This window comes from Triticum aestivum, chromosome 4A (assembly GCF_018294505.1).
Source record: "Triticum aestivum cultivar Chinese Spring chromosome 4A, IWGSC CS RefSeq v2.1, whole genome shotgun sequence".
Taxonomy (NCBI): domain Eukaryota; kingdom Viridiplantae; phylum Streptophyta; class Magnoliopsida; order Poales; family Poaceae; genus Triticum; species Triticum aestivum.
In genome coordinates, this window is record NC_057803.1 from 536,187,651 (window position 1) to 536,206,565 (window position 18,915).

Below are 18,915 nucleotides of genomic sequence, written 5' to 3' on the forward strand. Positions count from 1 at the left end.
GCCCACGTAATATTGGCGGTTATCGCCCCGTGGACAGAACCATTCCTAGCCTACCTTACTAGGCCCGCTGCATAGTGCGGCAATCTAAGGCCTACAGAGTCCATGAGGGAGAACTTTATAAGAAAAGCACTACCGGAGTCCTTCAAAGGTGCATCTCCAAAGAGGAAGGGCGGAATCTCCTGGCTGAAATTCATGCCGGACTCGGTGGTCACCACGCCGCTGCTCGGTCCCTCGTTAGCAAGGCTTTCCGTACAGGCTTTTACTGGCCGACGGCCCGAGCAGACGCTCAGGACCTAGTCCAACGATGCGCTGGTTGCCAACTTTTTGCCAACCAAAGCCATATGCCACCCACCGCACTCCAAACTATACCCATCACCTGGCCTTTTGCGGTCTGGGGGCTTGACATGGTCGGGCCCCTTAAAGGTGGAACCCATAGGAAAAAATACTTACTGGTCATGGTGGATAAGTTCACCAAATGGATAGAAGCCAAGCCTGTTAAAATGGCCGAATCCGGACCTGTGATAGACTTCATATCCGGGGTTGTACACCGTTATGGCGTCCCCCACAGCATCATAACCGACAACGGTACAAACTTTACCGCCGACGAGGTAAAACTCTGGTGCAAAAACATGGGCATCAAGCTCGATTATGCTTCCGTCTATCACCCACAAACCAACAGCCAGGTCGAATGTGCAAATGGTCTTATCATGAGCGGCATTAAACCCAGACTGGTGCGGTCCCTCAAGGAATCTAACACGCACTGGGTAGAGGAGCTCGACTCCGTGCTATGGGGGCTGCGGACCACGCCAAATCGCACCACCGGATACACACCATTTTTTATGGTGTACGGCGCAGAAGCAGTTCTGCCCTGCGACATAATTCATGACTCACCTAGAGTGCGCATGTACGAAGAAAGAGAAGCCGAGCTCGATCGGCAGGACAACTTGGACGCCTTGGAGGAGGAGCGCGATGTGGCAAAAGCCCGTTCCGCATTTTATCAACAGCAGGCCCGAAGATATCAAAGCAGAGAAGTACGGGCCAAAAATTACAATGTTGGTGAACTAGTTCTACGCCTGCCGGATAAGAAAAAGGACAAACTCAAGCCCAAGTGGGAAGGTCCATTCATAATCGACCAAGTCCTGACTGGTGGGGCGTACCGCCTGCGAGATGCGTCGAACAACCGACTCGAGCCGAACCCGTGGAACGCCACCCGTCTCCGAAGATTCTATGCCTAGCGCCGGACTCTGTGTTCGTCTCCTTCCTCTGTCCTTCCTTTTCTGTATTTTTCTGTCTTACATTTCTCTCCTTCCCATTTTTTCTTTCATAGCCCTTAAAGGCTCATCTAGTGATGCGCCACTCACGCTCATTAAACCTGGGGGCTTCTTTAACAGAAGCTTATTTATACGGGCTTCACGCCCAACACATGCGTCAAACTTCCGCATGTACCTTTTTTCTTCACCATTATATGCATTGATATGACTTAAGTTTTGGCCAAGCTGGGTTGCCTGGCTCCTGTGCTTACCCCTATGTTCCCGATTGTTCGGCTAGGCGGTAAAGGGAGCACCTCTGCAATTGTTACTGCCGGGTCAACCGGATGTGTACCTCAGACTGGGTGAAGCCGAAAGCTAGCGTTCTTAAGGGAATATTCGGTCGGTGAAATAAAAGATGATCTTTTTACTCATTTTATGCGCCCCCAGATGCTTTTTTCTGTGTCTCTTCACGCAGTCCGGACATGCACCTTAGGGCATGCCTCCCAGCGAAAGGAACCCTTAACGGAACTATTCTCTCTGGAAGATGTTTCTTACTAACCATGTAATATAACATTACTAGTTGGGCAGTTGTCTGATAAAGCATTGATGACCCCTACGCCTGGTCTCCACGCATACCCCGGTTCTTATATAACCGCTAGGGTATTCGGACACACTCCGGACCGTCAGGTCCCGAGGTTGAAGCGAAAAGGTTGGCAACGACAAACGATCTACAATCCGGCTAGAAGGCATTACACATGTCAATTCAAAATTACACAGTCATTCTGACTGATTGTATTCCTCTTCTATACCATCTAACAGGCTGTCTAATTTACAGTCCTGCTGGGAATACTTCGCGGCCAACTCTACTTGGCCGTATACTAAGCTTACAGGGATCTCCTTCCCGTCAGGCCCCACTGGTCCGACCTCGGCCATGTGGTTTGGGTCAGACTTCGTAAAACGGGTCTTCACCATGGCCCAGGCCTCCCTAGCGCCTTGTCGGCAGGCCGATATCTTCCACAACCGGAAGCGCCGCCGAGCTCCCTTCAGCTTCTCCGCAAGCTCTCCAAGGCCCTCGGGCACGGAGTGGGCAGGCCATAAGGCTTGGGCAATACCCCGCATCGCCTGCCGAATTCGCTCGTGCAGTTGCAAGAGTTCGGGAAGAAGGTCACCCGTAGAACCGGGCATCTCCTCTGCAGGACGACCTGTGAGCATACCTACAGACATTACTCTGTTAGTCGACTTCCTCGCCGAACTCTTTTTTCAAAGTTCGTTCAAGCACTTACTAAAAATGCCGCGTCGAAGCCGCTGATTCTCCTTCGTGGAGTCCGACAGCTGGCCACGAACATCTTTAAGTTCGACGTCCAGCTTGGTGTTGGCATCCTGAAGATCATTCTTCTCTCGCCTCACCTTTGTCAACGTACTCTCACCGGCCTTTAGCCGGCGTAAGAGTTGTTGCTTGTCCGGATCGAGTCCGGCGCCATCTGCAATATGATTTGTCAGATTTGCACCCACACCGCACAATACTAATCTTTCGAAGTGTATCTTACCTGAGGGGGTCTCTTTGGGCTCCCCTGCTGCGGCTAGTGCGGCCTCTAGTTGGGCCTTGCACTTTTCCAGCTCCTGGGACAGTACGGTATTCTTCTCTGTAAGAAGCTGCATATTAAATGATCCTTAAATCAGTTGCTCTAACTGCTTCAAGTCTCGGGGGCTACTGGCATATATATATATTTAACCAAAATTTTCTTACCCGTATGTCTTTTACATACTGCTCCGTGGCTCTGGCTAAACCATTTTGAGCGGCACGGAGGTACGCATCTCCCGAATTAAAGGCATCTAAAGCCTCTTGGGAGAAACAAGCGTCACGTAGAATTGTCCGGCGATGCCTGTGGTTCATGGCACTCTCCACTTCAGAATTTGTGGCAGACAACCTGTCCGCATCCTCTGTCGGAGGAGCGTCCGGTGCGCGCCTTGTGCTCGCCTCCGCTTCCTGGCCAGACGTTGGAGCCTGGCTGGTGGAGGCGCGATTGGCAACCTCTCCGGATGTAGTCCGGCGAGGTCTCTTCGTTCTGAAGATAGCACGAACGTTAATATGCCCTGACAGAATAACTCCAGGGAAACAGAGGGTGCACTATACCTTTGCGCCGGCATCTCAGTCCGGACTTCATTCCTTTTTGCCCCACGGGGCCCTGCGGCCCCTCGTTGGCTAGCCGCCGCAGGTTCGGCCTCCTGCCTCGGAAATCTCCCCTACAAAACATGGTTGTCGTCAGAAACACCGGGCTACGTGAGGGTGGAATCTCTTTCAAGGGAATAAGACCCCGGTTTCTGTCACCTGGGAGGCCGGGATTAACCCTGGGTAATCCGCCGTAATGGCTACCAAGGTATTGTCCTTGCTTAGCTGATGGAACACCCCGTCGATAAGCTCCACCGATATGTTCGGATCCTCTTTGGAGTCCAGATTGAGGGACCATTCTGGGTCCTCGGGCTGTGGAGGGCGGCTGCTTATATCCTTTACCTCCTGTCGCAGTTCCTGCATTGAAGTCGTTAGACTACCTATCTAACCATGGGAGTATAAAACAAACGGGCAAGCGCAATTGTTCACTTACCCAACTTGGAGGATCGTACATACTGAATCCGGCCCGCGGGTTGACGCGGAGGAATTCCTCCTTTTCTCCCTTGTACAAAGAGGATAAGATCTTTACTAAGGCGGCGGCTGAGGCCGGCCCCTTACGACCGTAACGTGTGGCGTCATCCTCCCCGTTGAAATCCCACATGGGGTGGCCTCTATATTGAAGCGGCTGCACCCCCCGCATAATGCATGCGGCCATGACTCCAATCATGGTTAGTCCGGAATGAGCCAACAGTCTTATCCGGCCCATCAGGTAAAGGACGTCTCTGTCGCTTTCTCTCTGAGAGCTCCGCGGACGCCAGCTCAAGCGTTTCTTCAATGGAGCACTGTTGAACTCAGGGAGACCGACCCGGATAGGGTCCGGTAGCGGGACGTCATCTATATAAAACCATTCCGAAGGCCAGTCCTCGGACGCCTTCTTTGGGGTTCCGGATAGGTATCCGGTCCCGGCGATGCGCCATACTTCGGCTCCGCCCACTTGGTATATAGACCCCTCTTGAGAACGGGGCACCAGGCAGAATAACCTCTTCCACAGCCGAAATGAGCCTCAACGCCTAAAAATAGCTCGCAAAGGGCGACGAAACCCGCAATATGCAATACGGAGGCGGGCGTGAGATTGTGCAGCTGGAGGCCGTAGAACTCCAGAAGCCCGCGGAGAAATGGATGAATTGGAAATCCCAGTCCCCTTATTAGATAGGGGACGAGGCACACCCGCTCTCCTTTAGAAGGATTGGGGGTGCTCTCGCTTGTTTTCCGCCATTGTAGGTGGCGAGACCGGCTCGGACCGGGACCATGTATGCCTGAGGGAGAAATCCCTTGGCCTGAAGCGACACTAACTCGCTATGCGGGATGGTGCAACTCTCCCAGTCCCCGGGTTTGGGACCGGAGGGGCGAGGGGAGGAGCTGCGACGGCTGGTCATGTTGGAATGGACCTTTGCTGGAAGCGCTCTGATGATAACTCGCGGAAAGGAGAAGATGTGGTTTGGACCTAAATCCCCATCCCGTTAAATAGGCGGCTCGTTTATACGGCTAGGGGTGTGGATGTAAAAACACCCCGGCTTTTCGCATTCGTTTGACACGTGGAAGACGGCCATTATTGGGCGTGGAAGCCGAGGAGCACTACATTACAAAAATCGGACATTATTCCTACAGGTACACAAGATTTGGAGAAGAACCCGCCTTGCAATGCCGAACAATCTGCATGCCGGACTCGTCGTCATTGAAGCCTGGTTCGGGGGCTACTGAGGGAGTCCTGGATTAGGGGGTGTTCGGGTAGCCGGACTATACCTTCAGCCGGACTCCAGGACTATGAAGATACAAGATTGAAGACTTCGTCCCGTGTCCAGATGGGACTTTCCTTGGCGTGGAAGGCAAGCTTGGCGATGCGGATATTCAAGATCTCCTACCATTGTAACCGACTCTATGTAGCCCTAACCCTATCCAGTGTCTATATAAACCAGAGGGTTGTAGTCCGTAGGCAATCATCTCCATATACAACAATCATACCATAGGCTAGCTTCTAGGGTTTAGCCTCCTTGATCTCGTGGTAGATCTACTCTTGTACTACCCATATCATCAATATTAATCAAGCAGGACGTAGGGTTTTACCTCCATCAAGAGGGCCCAAACCTGGGTAAAACATCGTGTTCCCTGCCTCCTGTTACCATTCGGCCTAGACGCACAGTTCGGGACCCACTACCCGAGATCCGCCGGTTTTGACACCGACAAAGACGCAATTGCAAAAAATGATAGGAGTATACTGCTTATTGTAGGGGCCACAACTAAGGTGGTGACCCTCAAGCATGCACTGTCCGAGGCCGAGAAGAAAGCGGCCACGGAGCACACCGAGCGGGAGAAATATGAGGCGCAGGTCGGTGAGGTGCAGCAAGAGCTTCAGGCTCTCATGAAAAAACGTGAGAGTTTGGAGCTCGACTCGAAGACGCGAGCGTCCGAGCTTGTTGCGGCCCTTAAAACTGCCAATTCTGCCAAGGCCGAAGCCTAGAAGGCCCTCCAGGAATTGGATGCGGTGAAAAAGATAGCGGCGGGTAAGGCATTCTCTATGCAAAGCAGACATATAAAAGTAAACTACTTGTTACTTACCCGAATCCGGAGCTCTCCAGGGGCATTCGCAGATCTTCCCCGCGGCGTATCCGATGCCGCCGCATTCTACCGAGCCGAGGAAGGCAGCTCGACGGAGAAGGTGTTCTAGTCTCAGTGCGCTAAGGCCGGACACCCTGTGCCCTTGAGCGACCAGCTGAAGCAGCTGGTCGAGCTCCACAAGGCGGCCGAACAGGCCCTGAAGGGCTTCATAGTTCGGCTGTGTCCTGGAGAGGCCCTGCCTGGGAGCTACTTCGGACTGGTGCGGTGGCTGGTGGAGGCTTGTCCAAGGCTCGAGGTCATCAAGCGCTCCGTCTGCATCGAAGGTGCCCGTAGGGCCCTTGCCCGTGCAAAGGTGCACTGGGGTAAGCTGGACGGTGAGAAGCTTGTGAGGGATGGGCCGTCGCCGGGGAAGGAGCATCGCAAGCCCGAGAACTATTACAAGGATGTTCTGGCCGATGCCCACCTTATGGCGGATGAATGCACCAAGGATGTAATTTTTGAATGAAGTCGCTCGTGTTATCCTGTGCGCTGAAAACTTGTTCATATGCGCTAAGCAATTCTTGAATTTAAAATATTACTTTCTGTGCGGCCGTTTATCAAAAAATTGAGAGATGGTCAGTCGTCGGCTTCTGCCCCCATGCCACTAGTGCTGGGGTGTTCGGGATAAACCTGAGCTCTCTTTTTCCCATAATTGGGTCCGTCGAGGGAGGCGCTCAGCACAACGAACAAGGCAATCGGACTATAATGCTTGAACACTCTCACTTAGCCATAGAACTCTATAATTTTAAATTTGGTGAAGCCCCTAGTATTCGGAAGACCGAGTTCGGGGCGCTATCCACGCCTTGGCCGGACAAAGCCGGTTCCTCACTCGAAGCGGCATAAGTCTTTAAGGACTCGAAAAACCTCTCGAACAGCGACCGGTCTCTCGCCTCATCATGACAGTCAGTTTTAGCTTTCTCTACTGAGGTGCTCAGCCCAGCTCAACTGGGGCACAATCGCAGTAGTTCTCCTAGTGCTACCTTAGCCGATATAGCGGAACGTAAGGCACCAAAACATAGGAGCCGGGCAAACCCAACTATTGACCCAAATCATGATTCGGAGCCGATGCATATAGTGCTATAAGTTCGGGGTGCCGCACTTGTGAAAGTGTACGGACTTCTCACGCCATATTGATGGGTACTGAAGCCCCTGGCGTATTTTTGCCGTACCACAGTGTACGGATGCAACATGTTATTGATAAACATATATATATAAAAAGAGGATAATGCAAAAAATAGACAAAAAGCTATGCATTGTTTATAGAAAGGCTGCTATGAAAGCGGAACGATACAAATAGTGTGATAAGCAAAAGAAATTGGACTATTTAACATGTCCTGGCCAGGGGCAGGCCGCGGAATTATATTAAAAAACAGGTATACTGATCGCAATAGAGACCACCTGGGAGTTCCATAATGCGGCGTGGCTTGTCTGCTTTCCTGGATCTTGCATCGTTTGTGCGGCAGTTGAATTGCCGAACGGGTCATCCGAAGTATGGAGTCCTGAGAGTAAGAGAAAAAAAGAAAAAAAGGAATCCGGCAGCCCCTGGTGCGGTTTAAGCCGTATTTCGGGCGTGCCATGATAGTGCCCCTTCTCCTGTGCCCATGGTATTTCAAGAGAGTAGTTATGTACGCGAAGCACTGGTTTCGCTATATCGCGAGGGCTAGGGTTGGGGCCGCATTGCTACGCTAGCTCAGAACGTGCCAGGCAGTCTTGTTGTAGGGTACTTCGGGCACGCTTGACAGTGTGCGGCTTTTTGAAGGCCGAATTGGAGAACTGCCTAGAGAGGCTACTTTGTACTTCTGCTGCGAGCGCTGCCGTGTGCTCCTTCGTTCGGAGGGAGCGTTCGGTGTTTCCATTGACCGTGATTACTCCTCTAGGGCCTGGCATCTTGAGCTTGAGGTATGCATAGTGCGGTACCGCGTTGAATTTTGCGAATGCGGTTCGCCCGAGCAGTGCGTGATAGCCACTACGGAACGGGACTATGTCGAAGATTAACTCCTCGCTTTAGAAGTTATCCGGAGATCCAAGACCACTTCTAGTGTGACTGAGCCTGTACAGTTGGCTTCTACACCTGGTATGACCCCTTTAAAGGTTGTTTTGGTGGGCTTGATCCTCGAGGGATCTATGCCCATTTTTCGCACTGTATCCTGGTAAAGCAGGTCCAGGCTGCTGCCGCCGTCCATGAGGACTCTTGTGAGATGAAATCCGTCAATGATTGGGTCTAGAACCAATGCGGCGAAGCCGCCGTGGCGGATGCTAGTGGGGTGGTCCCTTCGATCAAAGGTGATCAGGCAGGAGGACCATGGGTTCAACTTTGGGGCGACTGGCTCTATCGCATATATATCCCGTAACGCACGCTTCCGCTCCCTCTTGGGGATATGGGTTGCGTATATCATGTTCACCGTCCGCACTTGCGGGGGAAATCCCTTCTGTCCACTGTTGTTCGGCGGCCTGGGCTCCTCCTCGTCGTTGCTATGCAGCCCCTTGTCTTTGTTTTCGGCTCTTAACTTGCCTTCCTGCTTAAACACCCAACAGTCCCTGTTGGTGTGATTGGCTGGCTTTTCGGGGGTGCCATGTATCTGGCACAAGCGGTCGAGTATTCGGTCCAAACTAGACGGGCCCTGAGTATTTCTTTTGAATGGCTTTTTCCATTGACCAGATTTGTAGCCTCGGAATCCAGCATTAACTGCCGTATCCTCGTTGTTGTCGATGTTAACGCGGCGCTTTTGTTTGTTCCGACGCGACCTATCACTTTTGTCCTTGGTATTCGAATTACCAGGGTTCTTGGTTAAATTGTTGTTGCGAGCTAGCCAGCTGTATTCTCCCGCGCAAAAGCGGGTCATGAGTGTCGTGAGGGCTGCCATAGATTTCGGCTTTTCCTGTCCCAGGTGCCGGGCAAGCCACTCGTCACGAATATTATGCTTGAAGGCTGCTAAGGCCTCTGCGTCTGGACAGTCGACTATCTGGTTTTTCTTTGTTAGGAACCGTGTCCAGAATTGCCTGGCCGATTCCTCTAGCTGCTGAATTATGTGGCTTAGGTCATCGGCGTCCGGTGGTCGCATATAAGTGCCCTGGAAGTTGTCAAGGAATGCGGCTTCCAGGTCCTCCAAAGAACCGATTGAGTCTGCTGGCAAGCTGTTAAGCCAATGTCGGGCCGGTCCCTTAAGTTTGAGTGGGAGGTATTTGATGGCGTGTAGATCATCACCACGGGCCATGTGGATATGAAGGAGATAATCATCGATCCATACCGCAGGATCTGTTGTGCCATCGTACGATTCGATGTTTATGGGTTTGAAGCCCTCAGGGATTTTATGATCCATTACTTCATCTGTGAAGCATAGTGGGTGTGCGGCGCCTCTGTATTGGGCTATATCATGACGCAGCTCGAAGGAGCTTTGTCTGTTGAGTTCGGCCCGGCCGGATTTATTGCATCCAGAGTGACGATCACCGTCACGTGCCGTGGGGCGCTTGCGCGATCCGTAGATCGATCTTGTTTGCCTTGCCTTGTCCTCCAGTATGTCGCGCAGGTCGGGCGCATTTTCCCGTGCCTTAGTATGCTTGACGCGGCGTCGGGGCATGGCTTGAGCGGAGGGCCAAGAGGCCTCTCTGTCGCGGCCACGAGGTGGCCGGTCGGCCATGTCATGCGCTGGTGATGTAGGTGCTTCCTCCTCTAGTCGGGGTAGGAGCCTATGCTTTGGGTAACTCTTGGAGGGGCGTTCGAGTTCATACTCTTCGGTCGCAAGGACTTCAGTCCATCTGTCAGCTAGCAAATCCTGATCAGCTCTAAGCTGTTGCTGCTTTTTCTTGAGGCTACTTGCCGTGGCCATAAGCCTGCGTTTAAAACGCTCTTGTTCGGCGAGATCCTTTGGCACGATGAACTCGTCGTCGTCGAGGCTTGCCTTATCTTCGGAGGGAGGCATATAATTATCATCCTCAACCTCTTGGTCCGCCGCCCTCTCGTGAGGGCTGGCTTCTCTGTCCTCCTGTGCTGAATCTTGCTGGAGGGGGTGTTCTTCGGCGCTATCCGGAGTAGTATTATCTCCCGTGCCGGAATCACCGTTTTTGCTTTGGCGGGATTTAGAGCGGCACCGCTGACGCCGGCGCTTGGGCTGTTTCTTAGAGGTATCGTCCCCCGCTGTTCCATCGCCATCTCCATCCTTTGGAGTGTCCACCATATATATGTCATATGACGAGGTGGCCTTCCAGCGCCCTACAGGTGCTGGTTCTTGTTCGTCTCCTGCATCGTCGTCCATGCCGTCAATGTCTTCGGAGTCGAAGTCAAGCATGTCGGTTAAGTTGTCGACAGTGGCTACCAAGTGGGTGGTGGGTGGGTTTTGAATTTCTTCATCGTCCGTATCCCAACCTTGCTGACCGTAGTCCAGCCAGGGCTCTCTTGATAAAGAGAGAGACTTTAGAGAATTCAGGATGTCGCCGAAGGGCGAGTGCTGAAAGATGTCCGCGGCGGTGAACTCCATTATCGGCGCCTAATCGGATTCGATTGACAGGGGCGTGGGGGGCTCGGAGTTCGGAGAGGAATCCGGCTCCTCGGAGTCACGGGCCATGCGGAGTGCGGGGCTGGAGTTCAGCTCGATTGCCTCTGAGATCGCAGCCCCTGAGGCAGCGTCCAACCGCTGATCCTCGATCGGTGCAGTAGGCTCCGAATCAATGGTCGGAACCGATGCGTGTGCGGCCTCCAAGGCGCTGTTCGGCGGCAGAGCTATATCATGCCCATGAGACAGTGCGGCGCGCTTGGCTGTGGCTCGAATCCGTCGAAGATCAAGTCCCCGTGGATGCCAGTCGTGCAGTTTAGGCTTCCAAACCTGACCTGATGGCTAGGGGCGTAGCTTTCGATCTGCTCAAGGTGGCCAAGCGAATTGGCCCGCAGTGCGAAGCCGCCGAAGACGAAGATCTGTCCTGGGAGAAAAGTCTCACCCTGGACTACATCGTTGTTGATGATCGAAGGAGCCATAGGGCCTAAAAGCGACGACACAGAGGATCTCTCAATGAAAGCACCAATGTCGGTGTCAAAACCGGCGGATCTCAGGTAGGGGGTCCCGAACTATGCGTCTAAGCCGAATGGTAACAGGAGGCAAGGAACACGATGTTTTACCCAGGTTCGGGCCCTCTTGATGGAGGTAAAACCCTACGTCCTGCTTGATTAATATTGATGATATGGGTAGTACAAGAGTAGATCTACCACGAGATCAAGGAGGCTAAACCCTAAAAGCTAGCCTATGGTATGATTGTTGTATATGAAGTTGTCCTACAGACTAAAACCCTCCGGTTTATATAGACACCGGACAGGGTTAGGGTTACACAAAGTTGGTTACAAGGGTAGGAGATCTTGAATATCCGCATCGCCAAGCTTGCCTTCCACGCCAAGGAAAGTCCCATCCGGACACGGGATGAAGTCTTCAATCTTGTATCTTCATAGTCCTGGAGTCCGGCTGAAGGTATAGTCCGGCTACCCGAACACCCCCTAATCCACGACTCCCTCACTTGCCGATCATCGGGCAAGTCAACCAAAGTTCACACTTTATTCTCATACATGGATCACATCTCAGATTTCATGGCCTCAAGCCAGTTCGCGAAATCTGGGCTCATCATCACTTCCTCATAGTTCGTAGGTTCATCATGGTCAAGTAACATGACTTGCAGAACAGGATTACCGTACCACCCTGGTGCGGATCTTACTCTGCTTGACCTACAAAGTTCAGTAGTAACTTGATCAGAAGTTTCATGATCATCATCATTAGCTTCCTCACTCACTGGTGTAGGAACCACTGGAACTGATTTCTATGATGGACTACTTTCCCATAAGGGAGCAGGTATAGTTACCTCATCAAGTTCTACTTTCCTCCCACTCACTTCTTTCGAGAGAAACTCCTTCTCTAGAAAGGATCCATTCTTAGCAACAAATATCTTGCCTTCAGATCTGTGGTAGAAGGTGTAACTAATAGTCTCCTTTGGGTATCCTCTGAAGACACATTTCTCCGATTTGTGTTCGAGCTTATCAGGTTGAAGCTTTTTCACATAAGCACCACAACTCCAAACTTTAAGAAACGACAACTTGGGTTTCTTGCCAAACCACAGTTCATAAGGTGTCGTCTCAACGGATTTAGATGGTGCCCTATTTAATGTGAATGTAGTCATCTCTAAAGCATAACCCCAAAACGATAGCGGTAAATCAGTAAGAGACATCATAGATCGCACCATATCTAATAAAGTATGATTACGATGTTCGGACACACCATTACGCTGTGGTGTTCCAGGTGGCGTGAGTTGCGAAATTATTCCGCATTGTTTCAAATGAAGACCAAACTCATAACTCAAATATTCTCCTCCACGATCAGATCGTAGAAATTTTATTTTCTTGTTACGATGATTTTCCACTTCACTCTAAAATTCTTTGAACTTTTCGAATGTTTCAGACTTATGTTTCATCAAGTAGTTATAACCATATCTGCTCAAATCATTTGGGAAGGTCAGAAAATAACGATACCCGCCACGAGCGTCAACACTCATCGGACCGCATACATCAGTATGTATTATTTCCAACAAGTCTGTTGCTCGCTCCATTGTTCCGGAGAACGGAGTTTTAGTCATCTTGCCCATGAGGCATGGTTCGCAAGCATCGAGTGATTCATAACCAAGTGATTCCAAAAGCCTATCAGCATGGAGTTTCTTCATACGCTTTACACCAATATGACCTAAACGGCAGTGCCACAAATAAGTTGCACTATCATTATTAAACTTATATTTTTTGGCTTCAATACTATGAATATGTGTATCACTACTATCAAGACTTAGCAAAAATAGACCACTCATCAAGGGTGCATGACCATAAAAGATATTACTCATATAAATAGAACAACCATTATTCTCTGATTTAAATGAATAACCGTCTCGCATCAAACAAGATCCAGATATAATGTTCATGCTTAACGCTGGCACCAAATGACAATTATTCAGGTCTAAAACTAATCCCGAAGGTAGATGTAGAGGTAGCGTGCCGACGGCGATCACATCGACTTTGGAACCATTTCCCACGCGCATCGTCACCTCGTCCTTAGCCAATCTTCGCTTAATCCGTAGCCTCTGTTTCAAGTTGCAAATATTAGCAACAGAACCAGTATCAAATACCCAGGCGCTACTGCGAGCATTAGTAAGTACACATCAATAACATGTATATCAAATATACCTTTCACTTTGCCATCCTTCTTTTCCACCAAATACTAGGGGCAGTTCTGCTTCCAGTGACCAGTCCCTTTGCAGTAGAAGCACTCAGTCTCAGGCTTAGGTCCAGACTTGGGCTTCTTCACTTGAGCAGCAACTTGCTTGCCGTTCTTTTTGAAGTTCCCCTTCTTCCCTTTGCCCTCCTTCTTGAAACTGGTGGTCTTGTTGACCATCAACACTTGATGCTCCTTCTTAATTTCTACCTCCACAGCCTTCAGCATTGCGAAGAGCTCAGGAATAGACTTATCCATCCCTTGCATATTATAGTTCATCACGAAGCTTTTGAAGCTTGGTGGCAGTGATTGAAGAACTCTATCAATGACACTATCAACCGGAAGATTAACTCCTAGCTGAGTCAAGTGATTGTGGTACCCAGATATTCTGAGTATATGTTCACTGAAAGAACTATTCTCCTCCATTTTGCAGCTCTAGAACTTATTGGAGACTTCATATCTCTCAATCTAGGCATTTGCTTGAAATACTAACTTCAACCCCTAGAACATCTCATATGCTCCATGACGTTCAAAACGTCGTTGAAGTCCCCGTTCTAAGCCGTAAAGCATGGCACACTGAACTATCGAGTAGTCATCAGCTTTGCCCTGCCAGGTGTTCATAACATCTGGCGTTGCTCCTGCAGTGGGTTTGGCACCTAGCGGTGCTTCCAGAACGTAATTCTTCTGTGCAGCAATGAGGATAATCCTCAAGTTATGGACCCAGTCCATGTAGTTGCCACCATCATCTTTCAACATAGCTTTCTCTAGGAACGCGTTAAAATTCAATGGAACAACAGCATGGGCCATTAAATACTATCAGCACGAAGTTCATGATAAATTAAAGTTCAATTAATCATATTACTTAAGAACTCCCACTTAGGTAGACATCCCTCTAATCATCTAAGTTATCATGTGATCCATATCAACTAAACCATGTCCGGTCATCACGTGAGATGGAGTACTTTTCAATGGTGAACATCACTATGTTGATCATATCTACTATATGATTCACGCTCGACCTTTTGGTCTTAGTGTTCTGAGGCCATATCTGCATATGCTAGGCTCGTCAAGTTTAACCCGAGTATTTTGCGTGTGCAAAACTGGCTTGCACCCATTGTATGTGAACATAGAGCTTATCACACCCGATCATCGTGTGGTGTCTCGGCACGACGAACTGTAGCAACGGTGCATACTCAGGGAGAACACCTGTACCTTGAAATTTAGTGAGAGATCATCTTATAATGCTACCGCCGTACTAAGAAAAATAAGATGCATAAAGGATAAACATCACATGCAATCAATATAAGTGATATGATATGGCCATCATCATCTTGTGCCTTTGATCTCCATCTCCAAAGCACCGTCATGATCACCATCGTCACCGGCTTGACACCTTGATCTCCATCGAAGCATCGTTGTCTCTCGCCAACTATTGCTTCCACGACTATCGCTACCGCTTAGTGATAAAGTAAAGCAATTACATGGCGATTGCATTTTGTACAATCAAGCGACAACCATATGGCTCCTGCCAGTTGCCGATAACTATGTTACAAAACATGATCATCTCATACAAGAATTTATATAATCACGTCTTGACCATATCACATCACAACATGCCCTGCAAAAACAAGTTAGACATCCTCTACTTTGTTGTTGCAAGTTTTACGTGGCTGCTACGGGCTTAGCAAGAATCGTTCTTACCTGCACAACAAAAATCACAACAGTTTTTTTGTCAAGTTTGTTGTTTTAACCTTCAACAAGGACCGGGCATAGTCACACTCGATTCAACTAAAGTTGGAGAAACAGACACCCACTAGCCACCTGTGTGCGAAGCACGGCAATAGAACCAGTCTCATGAACGTGGTCATGTAATGTCGGTCTAGGCCGCTTCATCCAACAATACCGCCGAATCAAAGTATGACTATTATCGCCAACAAGTCTTTGTGTTCTACTCGTGCATATAACATCTACGCATAGACCTGGCTCGGATGCCACTGTTGCGGGAACGTAGTATTTCAAAAAAATTCCTATGATCACGCAAGATCTATCTAGAGATGCATAGCAACGAGGGGGGAGAGTGTGTCCATGTACCCTCATAGACCAAAAGCGGAAGCGTTAAGTAATGCGGTTCATGTAGTCGAATGTCTTCGCGATCCAACGATCAAGTATCGACTGCAAGGCACCTCCGTGATCTGCACACGTTCAGCTCGGTTATGTCCCTCGAACTCTAGATCCAGATGAGGCCGAGGGAGAGTTTCGTCAGCACGATGGCGTGTTGACGGTGATGATGAAGTTACCGACGCAGGGCTTTGCCTAAGCACTACAACGATATGACCGAGGTGGAAATCTGTGGAGGGGGCACCGCACACGGCTAAGAGATCAACTTCTGTGTCTATGGGGTGCCCCCCTCCCCGTATATAAAGGAGTGGAGGAGGGGAGGGTCGGCCTCCTATGGCGCGCCCTAAGGGGGGATTCCTACTCCTAGTAGGAGTAGGATTCCCCCCTTCCCTAGTTGGAGTAGGAGAAGAAGGAAGAGGGAGAGGGAGAGAAGGAAAGGGGGGCCGGCCCCTCCAAATTCGGATTGGGCTTGGGGGGCGCACGCCTCCCACTTGGCCGGCTCCTCCTCTCTCCCACCATGGCCCATTAAGGCCCATTAACTCCCCGGGGGCGTTCCGGTAACCCCCCGGTACTGCAGAAAATGCCCGAACCTATCAGAAACCTTTCCGGTGTCCAAACATAGCCTTCCAATATATCAATATTTATGTCTCGGCCATTTTGAGACTCCTTGTCATGTCCGTGATCACATCCAGGACTCCGAACTATCTTCGGTACATCAAATCACATAACTCATAATGCATATCATCATCGAACGTTAAGCGTGCGGACCCTACGGGTTCGAGAACTATGTAGACATGACCGAGACTCATCTCCGGTCAATAACCAATAGCGGAACCTGGATGCTCATATTGGTTCCTACATATTCTACGAAGATCTTTATCGGTCAAACCGCATAACAACATATGTTCTTTCCTTTGTCATCGGTATGTTACTTGCCCGAGATTCGATCGTCAGTATCATCATACCTAGTTCAATCTCGTTACCGGCACGTCTCTTTACTCGTTCCGTAATGCAACATCCCGCAACTAACTCATTAGTCACATTGCTTGCAAGGATTATAGTGATGTGCATTACCGAGAGGGCCCAGAGATACCTCTCCGACAATCGGAGTGACAAATCCTAATCTCGATCTATGCCAACTCAAAAAAAACACCATTGGAGACACCTGTAGAGCATATTTATAATCACCCAGTTATGTTGTGATGTTTGATAGCACACTAAGTGTTCCTCCGGTATTCGGGAGTTGCGTAATCTCATAGTCATAGGGACATGTATAAGTTATGAAGAAAGCAATAGCAATAAACTAAACGGTCATAGTGCTAAGCTAACGGATGGGTCAAGTCAATCACATCATTCTCTAATGATGTGATCACGTTCATCAAATGACAACTCATGTCTATGGCTAGGAAACTTAACCATCGTTGATTAATGAGCTAGTCAAGTAGAGGCATACTAGTGACACTCTGTTTTGTCTATGTATTCACACATGTACTAAGTTTTCGATTAATACAATTCTAGCATGAATAATAAACATTCATCATGATATAAGGAAATATAAATAACAACTTTATTATTGACTCTAGGGCATATTTCCTTCAGTCAACTAGGGGCGGGGGAGGGGGTGACCCATTTTTTCCCAGTTGCACCTTCGACAAGCAATCGAGGGGCCACCTTTTTCATTCCAGTTTTAAGCCCACTCTCGTACGCAACTGAGCTTGACCATATTGTCCCATTTGCATGTCCACCCTCGACACGCAATTGGAGGCCGACCAATTTGCCCGGTTGTAACTCCACCCCGGCATGCAATTGGACCATCCCTTTATTGGTCTGACCCATGTTTTTGTCCCAATTGCAAATCCACACCCTGACATGTAACTAGGGCCCCACCATTTTCTTTGTCCCAACTGCAACTCCACCCCCAACATGCAATTGGGGGCCCCGTTGTTTTTCCCTAGTTGCAAGTCTACCCTTGAAACGCAACTGGGGACTGATCAATTTTGTCACGGTTGCTACTTCATCCTCGATACGCAATTGGGGGCATGGCCCATTTTTGTATGTATTGCAACTCTAGTCTTGATACGCAATGGAGGGCCTGGTCAATTTTTCTCCCAGTTGCAAGTACAGCCTCGACTTGCAACTCGGCGTGAAGTTTTCTTGTCCTAGTTGTGAGTCTATCATCGACTCGCAACTGGCCTCAATCTGAACCCAACCCTTTGTTTGCCTCAGTTGCAAGTTTCCTCTCGACTCGCTACCGAGCATGACCCATTTTTTCTGCCTCAGTTGCAAGTCCACCCTTGACTCAAAATTGACCCGAAAGTTTTTGTCTCGGTTGCAGGTTCACAATCGATTGGCAACTTGGCTCCATCTGACCTGGCCCTTTTATTGCCTTAGTTGCAAGTTTATCCTCGATTCGCAACCAAGCTCGTCTCCTATTTTTTTGCCTCAGTTGCAAGTTCACCCTTGACTCATAACTAGGCCCAAAGTTTTCTTTGTCCCAGTTGCAAGTCCACCATCGACTCGTAACTAGGTCCAACCATTTTTTTGCCTTAGTTGCAAAGTCACCGTCAACTTGCAACTGGGTCGAACCCCTTTTTTTACCTGACTTGCAAGTGCATCCTTGACTCGTAACTCGCCTTGATTTTTTTTCACCAAGACAACCTAAAATATCCATCTTTCTACTTGACCAAACAAACTAGCTAATTGTTTTTTTCTTCTTATTCAGTTCCAAACAAAACTACACATATGTATGGTTTTTTTTTACCGGAAACAGTAGGAGAACCTCCTACTGTGAAATTTTAATTAAATATGTATGGTATTTTGGTTCTCTCCAAGAAAAAGAAAAAACTTAAAATTTATAGTTGACTGGAAAACAAAATAATATGGTTTTCTTGTTTCTCCTTTGCTCTCTGTCACTATTTTTTTGATTTTCTATTTCGCAATCCTAAACATTCAAATTTGGTGTCATCCAAACATGTATATTTTATATTTTTGAATTTGTCATGAAAATATTTTGAATTCACGAACATTTTTGGAACCTGTGAACAATTTTTAAATATGTGAATTTATTTTCAATTCACCAACATCTTTGGGAATTTATAAACATTTAACATTTTTCAAATATGTGCAAATTTGTCGAATTAGTAAACGTTTTTTGAATTTACTGCAATATGTTTCAAATTCATGAACAATTCTAAAGTTCATGAATTGTTTTTCAAAAAAAACATTTTTTAATATATGAACATTTTCTGGTTTTTACCAGTATTTTTATTTTTCTCTTCTATCTTTTATTTTATTTTTGGAAGTGTTCAGCCTACATTTTAAATATGTTCAATTTGCATTTCTAAAAGTTTCACCATATATATTTAATAGAAGTTACACATACATAGAAAAAAACTTCAATGTAAACTAAAAGTTCATCATATATTAAGTATTAGTTCAATGTTCATTTGGAAAAACATCACCATATATTAGAAAATTGTTCAGTGTGTGTTTGGAAAAAGAAAATCACCGTTTATGAAAGAATGTCCAGTGTGTATTTGAAAAATATTCAACA